The following is a 12,392-nucleotide window of genomic DNA, read 5'->3' as shown; positions in this document are numbered from 1 at the left end:
GGCAGACAAGAACAAACTTCCTTGGGGATCGGGCCCCCATCACTCCTCCCCCCCACACACACACAGACCTCTTTGCTGACCTGTCCATCTCTCACTTCCTATTCTTGGTTCCCATGACCCAGCAATTAAAGTGTTGGCCGTTTGTGTCTGCCAAGGAGTTGTAACTAAATACTTTCAATACAACTGGAATTGTCTGCTGCCTTCAAAGGTCTTTGATTTGTCTGTATTTCACTGGTGATTGGGGTTGGGATTGATATTAGGAAGAAAATGTCTAAACCAGCCTTTCTCAACTTTTTAACTATTGAGAAACACCTGAAACTTTCTTCAGGCTTCAAGAACCTCCAGCGGTGGCACAATCATGAAGAAAATGGTTGGGAAGCAGAGCTGTGTAGACACCCACCCAGGGTCCCTCCCCTTCCCACCTCCTCTAGGCCGATCATAATTCTAACTCATTCAGGAAACCCTTCCAGGGCATCTGCAGTTAAGGAAGAGAGACTTACCCATGATCCTCTTTCACGTGACCTCCAAGCCCAGATATGAAGGATAGTTTCTGCACCCTGTCCCTATGACACATGAAGTAAAACAAAGACAACACTCTTATTGTCCTGTTCATATGTTATGGTGAATGCATGTACAATCCACGTACAGTGTACACTTGGTTTTTCTTCATATCTGCAGTGAGTAAAAAGTATGTTTGGCCTCAGCCAGAGCCAGGGCCTTTTCAGCCCTGGCTCCAGTTTGGTGGAAAGAGCTGCCAGTGGAGATCCAAGCCCTTTTGGAACTACCAAAGTTCCAAAGGGCCTCAAACGGCGCTCTTCCACCAGGCATATAGTTGAGACCAAAACAAGCAAGCAGAACACCAAATCGGGGCTCCCTTCCCTCTTCTCCCCTTCTCTACCAGGGGAAATTAGACCTAAAAACAACTGAACAACCCCATGAATCTATTATGGGAGTGCTACTCTAATTTAGTAGAGTTAACTACGGTTACTATGTTTTCATGATTTAAATTGTGTATAAACTGGTGTTGTAAGTCACCCCAAGCCACTATGCAAGGAGAGGCTGCCTAAAAATCAAATGGTGATGCTGATTGATTCTCAACACATGCTGCTCAATTAAGGCGACCATGCATCCCGGATTCCGCAGGACTCCTCTGAAAGAATTGTCCCGCATCTCGGAATGATCTTCAAAAGTCCCGCTTTTACCCACCGCTCCGCACGGGGGCGGAGGGAGGGGCTGCTGGAGTGGCTGAGCATTCCACCAGCAGCCTCCTCCGAGATGCGGTGGCAAGCTGGCGGAACATCGGGTGTCAGACTGATCAGCGAATGGGAGAAAAGACCATAGCCTGGGAGGAGAGCGGCTCTGAGTTGTACGGGGCCAAAAACAGCCAGGCTGTCAGCAAGGACGCCCCAAGCCGCAAGGGATGGAAGGAGCCGGACGGAGGCAAAGTTTGCCGTTACTCACCCAGACTCGAGGACCCTGGGGGAAAGGGGCGAGAGAGGGAAAGGGCCAAGGGGGATACTTACCAGCATCTGGAGGTATGGTCAGGAGAGTGGGACCAGCGGCTTCAGGAAGAAGAGTCTCAGCCAGCCCGTGGGAAGGGAGGGGGGCAGCTGGAAGCTGGAGAAAACAACCTGAATCACGCTCCCAAAGGAAGAGCCAGGCCAAGGGAACGTCGACGGAGAGAAAAGAGAGACTTACTCACCTGATAACTGGCATGGCAGGGGAGAAGCCGGAGAAATGGGAGGAAGTGGGGAATAAATAGGCACGAGTGGGACCAAGAGGGTAATAAAAGAGGGACGGAAAAAGAGGGTGTGGGGGTGGCAACGGGAAAAGCACACTGTATGTCTGGGGACGGAAATAAAGGAACTTGCAAGCTAGAAAACTCCTGTTGCTGTTTTCCTGAGAAGCAGCTGAGGAAAGCAGTGCACGACGGTAGAGAGGGGTGGAGCCCAAGGAGGGGTATTACAGCACCCCCCCACAAGGCTCTCGGCTGGGCTCGCCCCCACCCACCTCCCTGGGGAAGCCTTTCCATGACGTCACTGGGAGGACTCCCTGGCTGATTCCAGAACTCCAGGTCATGCCTGGAAGTTGGCAACCCCTCAGTCAGTGGTGTCCCTCTTTAGCAATCTTAAAATCTGGTCACCTTATGCTCAATATGTGATTTTAATGCCGTGTTTACCCACATTCTGGTCCCGTTTTATATGAAAAGTGAACAAGCGCTGTCTCTTACAGATAAAGAAACAGACAGGCAGAACATGCATGCATTTGTTGTGTCTTGGGAACAGGACGTGTGTGTCAGTCTGTCTGCCCATCCCTGGGTTCTCTTCCTTGGGCCAGGTTGAACCAGATGAACTGCTGTGAGCTGGCTTTTTAAACATACATACACACACAAACACACACACACACACACATATATAAAATAACAAATCACCTGCCTTTCTCTGTGCAATGGGGACCCAAAGCATCTTATATTATTATCCTCTCCTGCGTTTTATCATCACAACCACCCTGTGAAGTAGGCTAGACTGCGTGGCAGACCGAAGGTCACCCAGCAAGCTTCCACAACAGAGTGGGGATTTGAACTGGTGTTTCCCATATCCACGTCTGATGCTTTCAGCCATTATGCCCTTGACACCTTCCGTAATCAGCCTTCTCCTGGATTAGGAGCCAGAGGCCCTGTAAAAAAAAGGTATCTGGCTTGTTATCATCTCAAAGATGAAGGCCGAGGAGGGGTGGGCGACCTTTGCTATTCAGGAGACAGTCAATTAATAATGCCTTGATTAATAATGTCAAGAATACAGGAGAGGTGTTAATATTAGTGGCCTTCAATGTCACTCCTGGTGCCTGTGAAAAAATTCACATGAAACAGTGATGTCTATAGATGTGCTACTTGCTGCAGCTTTACGAGGATGGAATAAGTATCTTAAACCTTCACTGCCTTGTTCCCTCACACGTGTCCATATTCAGCAGTCTCTCTTTTTTCCTGAACATCCTCCTGGTAATATTGTCTCCTTCAATTAGTTTAAAACTGAAGGTGGAGTTGGCTTATGCAGACTGCAATTCAGGGGAAGCATCAGAGAAAGAAATTATCGCTTTTGATTAACACCAAAGCGGGGTGGAGGGGGAGAAGAAAAGAGAATGTTCTGATTAAAATAAAGAGGCATGGTCAATGAAGAGAGTGGACAAAAGAGATCAAAGGGAACAAAGAGAGAAAAGCAACGGGCCTTAAAGCTATGGGGCGAAGTGGGGGGGTGAGGCAGGGGGGAGAGTGTGGATACTAGCCAGGGCATGAAGAGACAGAGCTGATGGAAAAAGGTGACAGAAAAGGGTCCAGAGAAAACTCTGAAGAGGTATTCAGGAGAGCAGAGGAACAAAAGCAAACCTGAGAAAATAGGAACCATCAGAAGCTACAGAGAGGTGAGACAAAGGAGGATTAAAGACTCAAAAAGAAGGAGCCATGGGGGGGGGGGCGATGGGGGATGGGAGACTTGGTGGGATAAAGTTAGGATGTGGATTTTATTTTTTTGAGAGAGAGCTAAAATTATAAAACTTTATTAAGGCTTCGGTGATGAGACACAAAGGTAGACGCTTTCTTCCTAGGGCAGCATTTAAAAAGCAGGATGGGAAATACCCTTTCAAATTCTAAGAAGAAACCAATTTGTTATGGATTAGATTAGAAAGAATGCCCAGACATATAGCCATGAGGGACATTAGAATTATAAAGTTCAAAGGGGCTAGACTCCATCTAGTCCGAATCCCTGCTCAATACAGGATCAGCCTAAACTAAGCATCCAGGATGAGGATCTGTCCAGCTGCTCACCATCTCCTTAGGCTCTGACTGAATCTCCCCCCCCCCCCCCCCCATATCCAGCTGGTACCATTCTACACATGGAACCGTGATCTGCTCTTTCAAACCTTTCAAATACTTAAAGAGAGCAATCATGCCCCCTCTCAACCTTCCCTTCTCCAGGCTGAACATTCCCAAGTCCCTCAGCCTTTCCTCATAGGGCTTGGTCCCCAGACCCCGGATCATCCTCCGCATCCCCTCAATTTTGTCCATGTACCTTTGGAAGTGAGGTCTCTACAACTGCACACATTACTCCAGGTACAGTCTGACCAATGTGGTATACAGGGGGACTATGACATCTTGTGATTCTGATGTGATACCTCTGTTGATAAAGCCCAAGACTGCATTTCCCTTCTTTACAACTGCATCACATTATTTGCTTACAGTCCACAAGTACACCACAAATACACCATTCATACATGCTGCTCCTCAGAAGTGTATCCCCCATCCAGTAGGCTTGTTTCTCGTTTTTGTGACCTAGATACAGTACTCTGCACTTCTCCTTGTTTAATTGCATCCTGCTCTCATTTGCCCATTTTTCCAGCTTATTCAGATCTCAGGGCATTTCCGCACATCGCAAAAAATAGCATTACACCAGCTGAATGGCGTAGCGCTAAATATTATCATGCCTCTGGCCATTTGTCACCTTCTTGCCATATTGCTGTAGTCTGCCACATTTTCATGCTTCTTACCCTCCACAAGCGCTGCTGGAAATGGTGGAAGAGAGCAAGGCGTTTTATCTGCAACTCTCTTCCGTCTGTCAATCAAGCCAGGCAGCCAATCCCCTTTCTTCTTTTTTTAAAGGTCCCACAATGCCCACCGTTTAAAAAAAAAATAGTTCTCCATTGAGAGACGCCTATGCATCTAATCATAGTTTTTTAGGTTGGTGAATCCACTTTTTTGGATTCACCAAGTTGCACTTTAAAATGGCGGATTTAGTGTAAAGTTTGCTGGCCGGATGCAGGAGGTTGGCAACATCATGTGGAACGCCCGGAATATAGCATCTTTGGGGGGGAAGTATTATGCTAAATTTATGGCATGTGGAAAGGCCCTCATTGAACTCTTTTCTTCTGGGGTGGTCATTACTCCTCCCAATTTGGTGTCATCTGCAAATTTAATGAGGAGTCCCTGCACTCCTTCATTTAGATTGATAAAAACCTTGAAAAGTACCAGACCCAGTACTGAGCCCTTGGGGCGACCCATTGCTCACTTCCTTCCAATCCAATGAAATATCATTGACAACTACTTTTAGGGTGTTGTTTTCTAACCAGTTCCTTAACCACATAACCATATTGGTACTGTGCTTAATTTTATCCTGTTCCTTGTCAGGTAAGCTGTAAATAGCTTACCATTCTGGCAACCACATAACGTGACCAGTGGAACATCACAGGTGCTTTTGAACCCCTATAACTGCCATCATGAAGGTTCAGTATAGACATAATACTAAACTAGGACAGAATGGTAGCTTGTTGTTTTGGCTTCTACACAAAGATGGCTTGTCTGAACCCTTCCCAGCCTGTCTTGCAGACAGGGGCCTTTGCTAGTCCACCTGCCCTGAAGTTGGTTCACCTGTGCTGCACAAGGAGGGGTATAACAGGATGTAAACTTCAGTCTGCAAAGAGGGCAGGGTGTGTGTCATATTCTTCATGTTTTTCCATGCGAAAACTCCCAGCAAATGAAGTAGCACATCAGAGAGAGAGGTTTATTCATTGCACTGATCTGCCATTTTCAAGGAAGCATCTGAAAACGTAACTTGGAAGTACCGCTGTTTTGTTCCATAGTATAAAGTGGTTGAATCCATTCTACCACTCCAGCACTGAGGCATCTCAGGATCACTTCATTCATCAGCGGCCCATGCCTTTCTCAGTGCCTGTAGGGTAGTGGTTCTCAACCTGGGGGTCGGGACCCTTTTGGGGGTCGGACGACCCTTTCACAGGGGTTGCAGCAGGGCAAGCTGTTTGGCGGGGGGGGGGGGAATCACTGTTGCCACTCCTCCTGCAGATGCTTTCCAATTATAAACAATTTATAACCAATTTATATACAATCCTGAACAATGGATCTTCACGCCATTGGTCAGTTTCGGTTTCATTTCTGTGAAGGAACACTTGCATAGTTTTATGGTTGGGGGTCACCGCAACATGTGGAACTGTATTAAAGGGTTGCGGCGTTAGGAAGGTTGAGAACCATTGCTGTAGGGGATACCAAACATTTCCCTTCGGCTTCACAGAAAGTACCAGAGGCCCTTTACTGGGTTTCTTTTTACCTCACGGGGTGTGAGCAAAGTTGTATCCTACTTCCTGACAGATTTCATCACTTATGGGGTAATCCCCATATGTATCTGAAGAAGGGTGCATGCACAGATTAAAACTTTGATGGTCTTAAACTCAGTTTCACCATGCTTACTGTTTCACCGTCCTTTAAAAAGTTACTGTGTCATAAAGAATGTGAAGAAACGTAAGGGCTTGCCCTTTTTTGCTTCTTGGGAAAACTCTTTTTATTGTTGCTTCTCCATCCCAGGATGCTGATAGCTAGTAGTTCTGGGAATGCCATCTTGAATCCTGTCAGAATGTATATAAACAAAGTGTTAATGGTGCTGCTTAGAGAGAATTAAGAGCGGATGGATTAATCATGATGGCACCCTGTTGCTTTTACAGCATGGATAGCCTTTCCTTCAGGAAGAGAACATGCCATGTTGTTCTTTTTTGTCCCTTGCAGTTTTTATCCCTACTCTGCTATTTCTGAAATTTATGGCAATATTGCTACCCAGGCTGTATATTAGATGTACTTGATGAAATGCTCATATGTCTTGACCTTATATCTTCATGTTAGATGATAAAAACCAGTGAAAGTTATTGGTATTCTCGTTCAGCACTAAAATGTTTACAGTGCTGACAAGGCCCTCTTCTTGAAGATTCCCAGACACCTCTTGTATCAACTGACTCCACCTAAGGGTCTCTAGAGCAAGGCATTTCAAGGAGAGAACTTTGGGAAGTGCCATAGTAGCTAAGCCAATTCCAGGGACTGCTGTCTCCTCTCAGTTTCTCTCCCTCTTTTAATAAATGCTCTCTACTTGAAACCAATTGTTTAGCCCCCTCCCCTTCCATTCTTTATCACCTACAGAATTTCCCAGCTAATGTCCTTCTGTAAACACATCCAACCTCCTGAATGGCAGTCAGAAATGGGATTGTAACTTTCGATAGTGCTCTCTGTGGGCACGCAAACTTCCATGCAGCAAAGGAATGATCACAGCAACAGGAACTTCAGTGCTGCTTATCCTCCTTCATGTGTGACAGAGAGGACCCAAAAGAGAGGCAGTTGTTCCTAGAGAAGTAGAAAGCAGGATTCTCGATCTCTGATCAAGCTGCTGTAAGCTACAGGGTCAGCAGGGGGAAAGTATCACTGTTTTCTGTCTCCCCCTTGCAGGAAAGGAGCAACGAGCTTACACAATTCATTACTGGTCCATAAAGCATCGCATGCAAGCATCTCTCATGGATTTATCTGACCTGGCAGTAATGTTTTGTCTGTGCAAGTCCTCTTGCATCTTGTAGACCTGCAATTTCACAAATGTGCCAGAGAACAATGTTATTTGTGTAATTAATTCACATTGGGTGTTTTCAGGTTTTCAACTGTTTTGTCCCAGGTTTCCAGAAGGGCAAATCAGTTTGTGAGAGGAGAATTTAGAAATGATGCATTTGCTGTAGAGAGCCAAGGGCTCAGCAGATGCCAAATTTGAATGAATTTCAGATTTCAAAGAAGCTTTAATGGCATTAAAATTTGAATGAATTGGTAAGACTTGCACAGAAACTCAAAATATTTGCTTTCCAGGACTGCTGCTGCATTTCTGTAGCTCAGAAGAGAGCAAAGGCAATCTTCCACTCTTTAGGGGAGAGTTTAGAAAATACTGGCCATTTTTTAAACTATAAATTTCAATTTCCCCTTCTCTTTTTTATAGGAGAAAAATCCCACTGGGATTCAAAATTGTTTCCACTAGCAGCAAAACATTGTTTGAAACATTGGCTCTATGCACATCCATTGTGCACTTATCACTTTAAGAGATCCGTGCAACAATCTTTAAAATTACCTCTGCAGAAATTGTAAACACCTCCTTGTTGAAACAAGATGAAAGGGTAGGCGTTTATATGCTTTATGCCCCATACTTTATTTTCAGGTATGAATTGGCATGATTCCTAATAGCAGTCTTTGAACAAAATTAGTATGTATTAGGACAGGCTAATATGATTACTACAAGCTGGAAACCTCCTTAATAGATAGAATAGAAACAATTACTGGAACAAACCAAGCCAGGCTACCATAAACCTTGGTATGTACACCAGCTTGGTGTAGTGGTTAAGAACGACAGCCTCACTCCTCCGTACGCAGCCAGCTTGGCACAGCCCTGTTGGAGTTGTTCTCACAGAGTAGTTCTGTTAGAGCTCTCTCAGCCCCACCTACATCATAGAATCATAGAATCATAGAGTTGGAAGGGGCCATACAGGCCATCTAGTCCAACCCCTGCTCAATGCAGGATCAGCCCAAGGCATCCTAATGCATCCAAGAAAAGTGTGTATCCAGCCTTTGCTTGAAGACTTCCAGTAAGGGGGGAGCTCACCACCTCCTTAGGCAGCCTATTCCACTGCTGAACTACTCTGACTGTGGAAATTTTTTTCCTGATATCTAGCCTATATCGTTGTACTGCGTGTCCTCTCCTCTGCAGCCAACAGAAACAGCATCCTGCCCTCCTCCAAGTGACAACCTTTCAAATACTTAAAGAGGGCTATCATGTCCCCTCTCAACCTCCTTTTCTCCAGGCTGAACATTCCCAAGTCCCTCAACCTATTTTCATAGGGCTTGGTCCCTTGGCCCCAGATAATCTTCGTCGCTCTCCTCTGTAGCCTTTCAATTTTATCTACGTCTTTCTTGAAGTGAGGCCTCCAGAACTGCACACAGTACTCCAGGTGTGGTCTGACCAGTGCCGTATACAATGGGACTATGACATCTTGTGATTTTTTTTTATAAGATTTTTATTTTTATTTTCCAGGATTAAAGGTAATAGAATACATGTAATCTACATTATTAATACAGAAAAAAGAATGGTTATGCTCTTCATTTAATACATTTAGTTCCCCGTTTCAATCCCCTTTTGTATTATTTTCTTAGATAGTTCAGATAAGGGCCCCATTGTTCTTGAAAGGCCTCTTCTGTTCTTCCATTGACTATCAGTGTCAGTTTAGCCATCTTGGCAAAGTCAGCTAATTTATTCAGCCAGTCTTCTATCGAGGGTAGTTCTTGCGTTTTCCATTTCTTGGCCAATTCTAGTCTTGCTGCCGTCGTCGCGTAGAAGAATAAACTTTGTGTGTGGGTTGGGAGGCACTGCGGAGGAACACTTAATAACATAGCTTCAGCTTTCATAGGAAATCTAAGACCCCACATTTTCTGCATAATAGTATGTATTTTTGCCCAGAACTTATAAACTTTTTCACATCTCCACCACATATGAAAAAAAGAGCCTACTTTATCATCACATTTCCAGCATTTATTATTACAGTTTTTGGCAATTTTGGCGATCACTTTTGGTGTTACATACCACCTGTAAAACATTTTATACCAATTTTCTTTAAGTATTTGACTATTAGTATACTAGACCATACTAGCTCCCATTGTTCCATTGTCACATTAGTCTCAATATTTTGCATCCATTTGATCATACATGGCTTAACCCGTTCCATTTCTGTCTCATACCTTAATAACAATTTGTATATTTGACCCTGTAAATGTGGTTTGTCTTGGATTACTAAGTTTTCAAACTCTGGTATTGAAGCCTCTAGATTTAACGGTTGCTGAAACTCTGCTTTAAATCTAGATATTAATTGGTTATACTCTAACCATTGAATTTCTACTCCTTCTTTCTTTATTGTTTGTATATCCTTGAACTTGCCGGTCTTTGATATTAAGTCTTTGTACTGGAGACAAGTCAGCCTTTTCTGTTGAGCTTTCCCAAAATATGCCTCAATTGGCGATTTCAATATTGATGGTGCTGGGGATAGTCTCTTATTATATCTTGACCATACGTCCAAGAGCCCACTAATCCAGGTGTTTGCTGCTGCTTTTTGTTTTTGTTTTCCTGCTGGCCATAGTCTTTCATGGAAGCTATTACCCAAGGTTTTTCTTTCAAATACCAATTCTCTTGAATGTGGTTCCCGAATCCAGTCCACTATATATGTAAGTGCTGCTGCGTCTTTATATAGTTTTAGATTAGGAACACCTTGACCTCCTCTCTCCTTGACATCTTGAAGTATTTTAAAAGCAACCCTTGGCCTTTTTCCGCTCCAGATAAATTTATTGATCTCTGATTGCCATTTTCTCAGCGTTTTCTCCTGGATCTCTATTGGTAACATTTGGAACAAAAAGTTAAATTTAGGCAAACAAGTTCATCTTGACCGTGGCCATTCGAGCCGACCAGGACAGTTTTGACTCGTTCCATCTTTTAATATCCAGTTGCATAGTCTTCCATAGTCTTTCATAGTTACCAGTGAAGAGTTCTCGGAAGTCTTTGTCTAGGTAAATTCCCAGATATTTCACCCATTTGGGATTTGTCTCACATCCAGTTTTTCGGTTGATATTTTGCACGTCAAGATCTGTGGTTCCCTGTAGAACAGTTTTTGTTTTATCCTTATTTATTCTATACCCTGAGTAGTGCCCAAAGTCTTTCAGTAGTTCCAGGAGAGGAGGAATTGACGCTTTTGGATGTGTAACAATACAAACTACATCATCTGCATAACATTTTAGTTTAAATTCCTGGTCATCGATTTTGATTCCCATGATCTCCTCTGTAGCTCTTATCTTAGTTGTCAGCATTTCTAGTACCAGATTGAATAGCAGTGGCGACAAAGGGCATCCTTGTCTGGTGCCTTTACCTATTTTGATGGATTGTTTTGTGAGCATTCCATTTATTAATATTCTAGCTTCTTGTTCAGAGTATATTTGTCTGATAAATTCCAGAAAGGTACCACCACAATCGGTTGCTTTCAGAGTTTCAAACAGGAAGTCCCAACTAACGTTATCAAAAGCTTTCTCCACATCCAAGAATATGAAAGCAGCCTGCAACTTTTCTTTACGCACATAGTCTGCCACATTCAGAACGAATCTTATGTTGTTCCTCATTAGTCTTTTTGGCATAAATCCAGTTTGATCTTGGTGTATAATGTCTCCGATACATTTTTTCAGTCTTTCTGCTAAGATTTTTGCCAAGATTTTATAGTTCACGTTCAGCAGAGAAATCGGTCTATACGAGTTGGGTGAGTTCGTATCTCCTCCTTCTTTATGAATAAGTGTTATTGAGGCCTGTTGCCAGGATTTTGGGAGGGATTTTCCAGGATTGTCTATAATCTCATTCAATACTTGAAGTAAATGTGGAGAGACAACATGGCTCATCTTCTTGTAATATATTGCACTCAATCCGTCTGGCCCTGGGGCTTTTTGAGCTTTTGTTGCCATTATTGCATCATTTATTTCTTGCATTGTAATTCTTTGATTAAGAATTTTCCTGTGATGATCTGTGAATTTGCTCATTGATATTTTTTGGCAAAATGTTCCAGGGTCTATATTTTGTTCCTTTTTTGTATATATGTTCTGAAAAAATTGGGTAAGACATGAATGACTTTTTGCTTCATTATTATAATTCAAGCCTTCATGTGATAACTTTGTAATACTGTGCTTCTGATAGCTCTTCCTCAGTCTTTGAGCTAGCCATCTCCCCGGTTTATCAGCCCATTCAAAGTTTTTTTGTTTGAGATAGTCAAGTTTCTTCCTCATTTCCTCCGCCTCTAGATTATCTCTCTGTATTCTTAATAATTTTATTTGTTTTGCTAATCCTCTAGTTTGATGTTCTTGGTGTTGCCTTTCTGTCTGTTGCAATTTTTCTTTTATTTCACTCAGAGTCTTTTCCTTTATTTTCCTTATTGTAGTGTTTAGTCGCAAAAATATGCCTCTCATATATGCTTTGCTGGCGTCCCACACCGTGGCCAATGAAGTGTCTGGGGTGGCATTTAGTTGGAAGAACTCTTGTAGACTTGCTTCACAAATTTGCTGAACCTTTGGGTCCTCCAGAAGATAATTATTCATTTTCCACCTTCTTATTCTGACTCTTTTCACACATAGCTCTATTTGTAATTGGTTGTAGTCTGCAAAGGTGTTTGGTAGTATCTCTGAAGTTCTCAGTTTGTGTAGCATTTGTTTTGACACCCAACACTGAATAAGCATCATGTCTGTTTGAATAGAATGTATATTGGCGCAATGTTGGATGATGTTCTCTCCAGACGTCCACTAGAGCCAGATGTTTAAAGTTAGATCTTGCGGAGGGTGGGAATGTTGAGCCTGTTTTCCTTGAAGATTTGTCCCAATATGGATCTTGGACTGCGTTGAAGTCTCCGATTATCATTACCTCATTTTCCAGTAAGTCTGAATTGGACAAGAAAAAATCCCTATAAAACATCTCTTTAGCATTGTTTGACGCATTTAAATTCACCAAGACAAAATTTTGGCCATC

General features: G+C 43.2%; 1 protein-coding gene across 5 annotated transcripts in view; it reads left to right on the top strand.

Annotated features, from left to right (window-relative positions):
* The window catches only part of PLEKHM3 (pleckstrin homology domain containing M3), a 180,873-nt gene that overhangs the window by 81,947 nt on the left and 86,534 nt on the right, over positions 1-12,392 (top strand). The window lies entirely within an intron of this gene.

The sequence above is a fragment of the Paroedura picta genome, chromosome 2 (genome assembly GCF_049243985.1).
Source record: "Paroedura picta isolate Pp20150507F chromosome 2, Ppicta_v3.0, whole genome shotgun sequence".
Classification (NCBI taxonomy): Eukaryota; Metazoa; Chordata; class Lepidosauria; order Squamata; family Gekkonidae; genus Paroedura; species Paroedura picta.
This window is presented reverse-complemented; position numbering and strand designations above follow the sequence as displayed.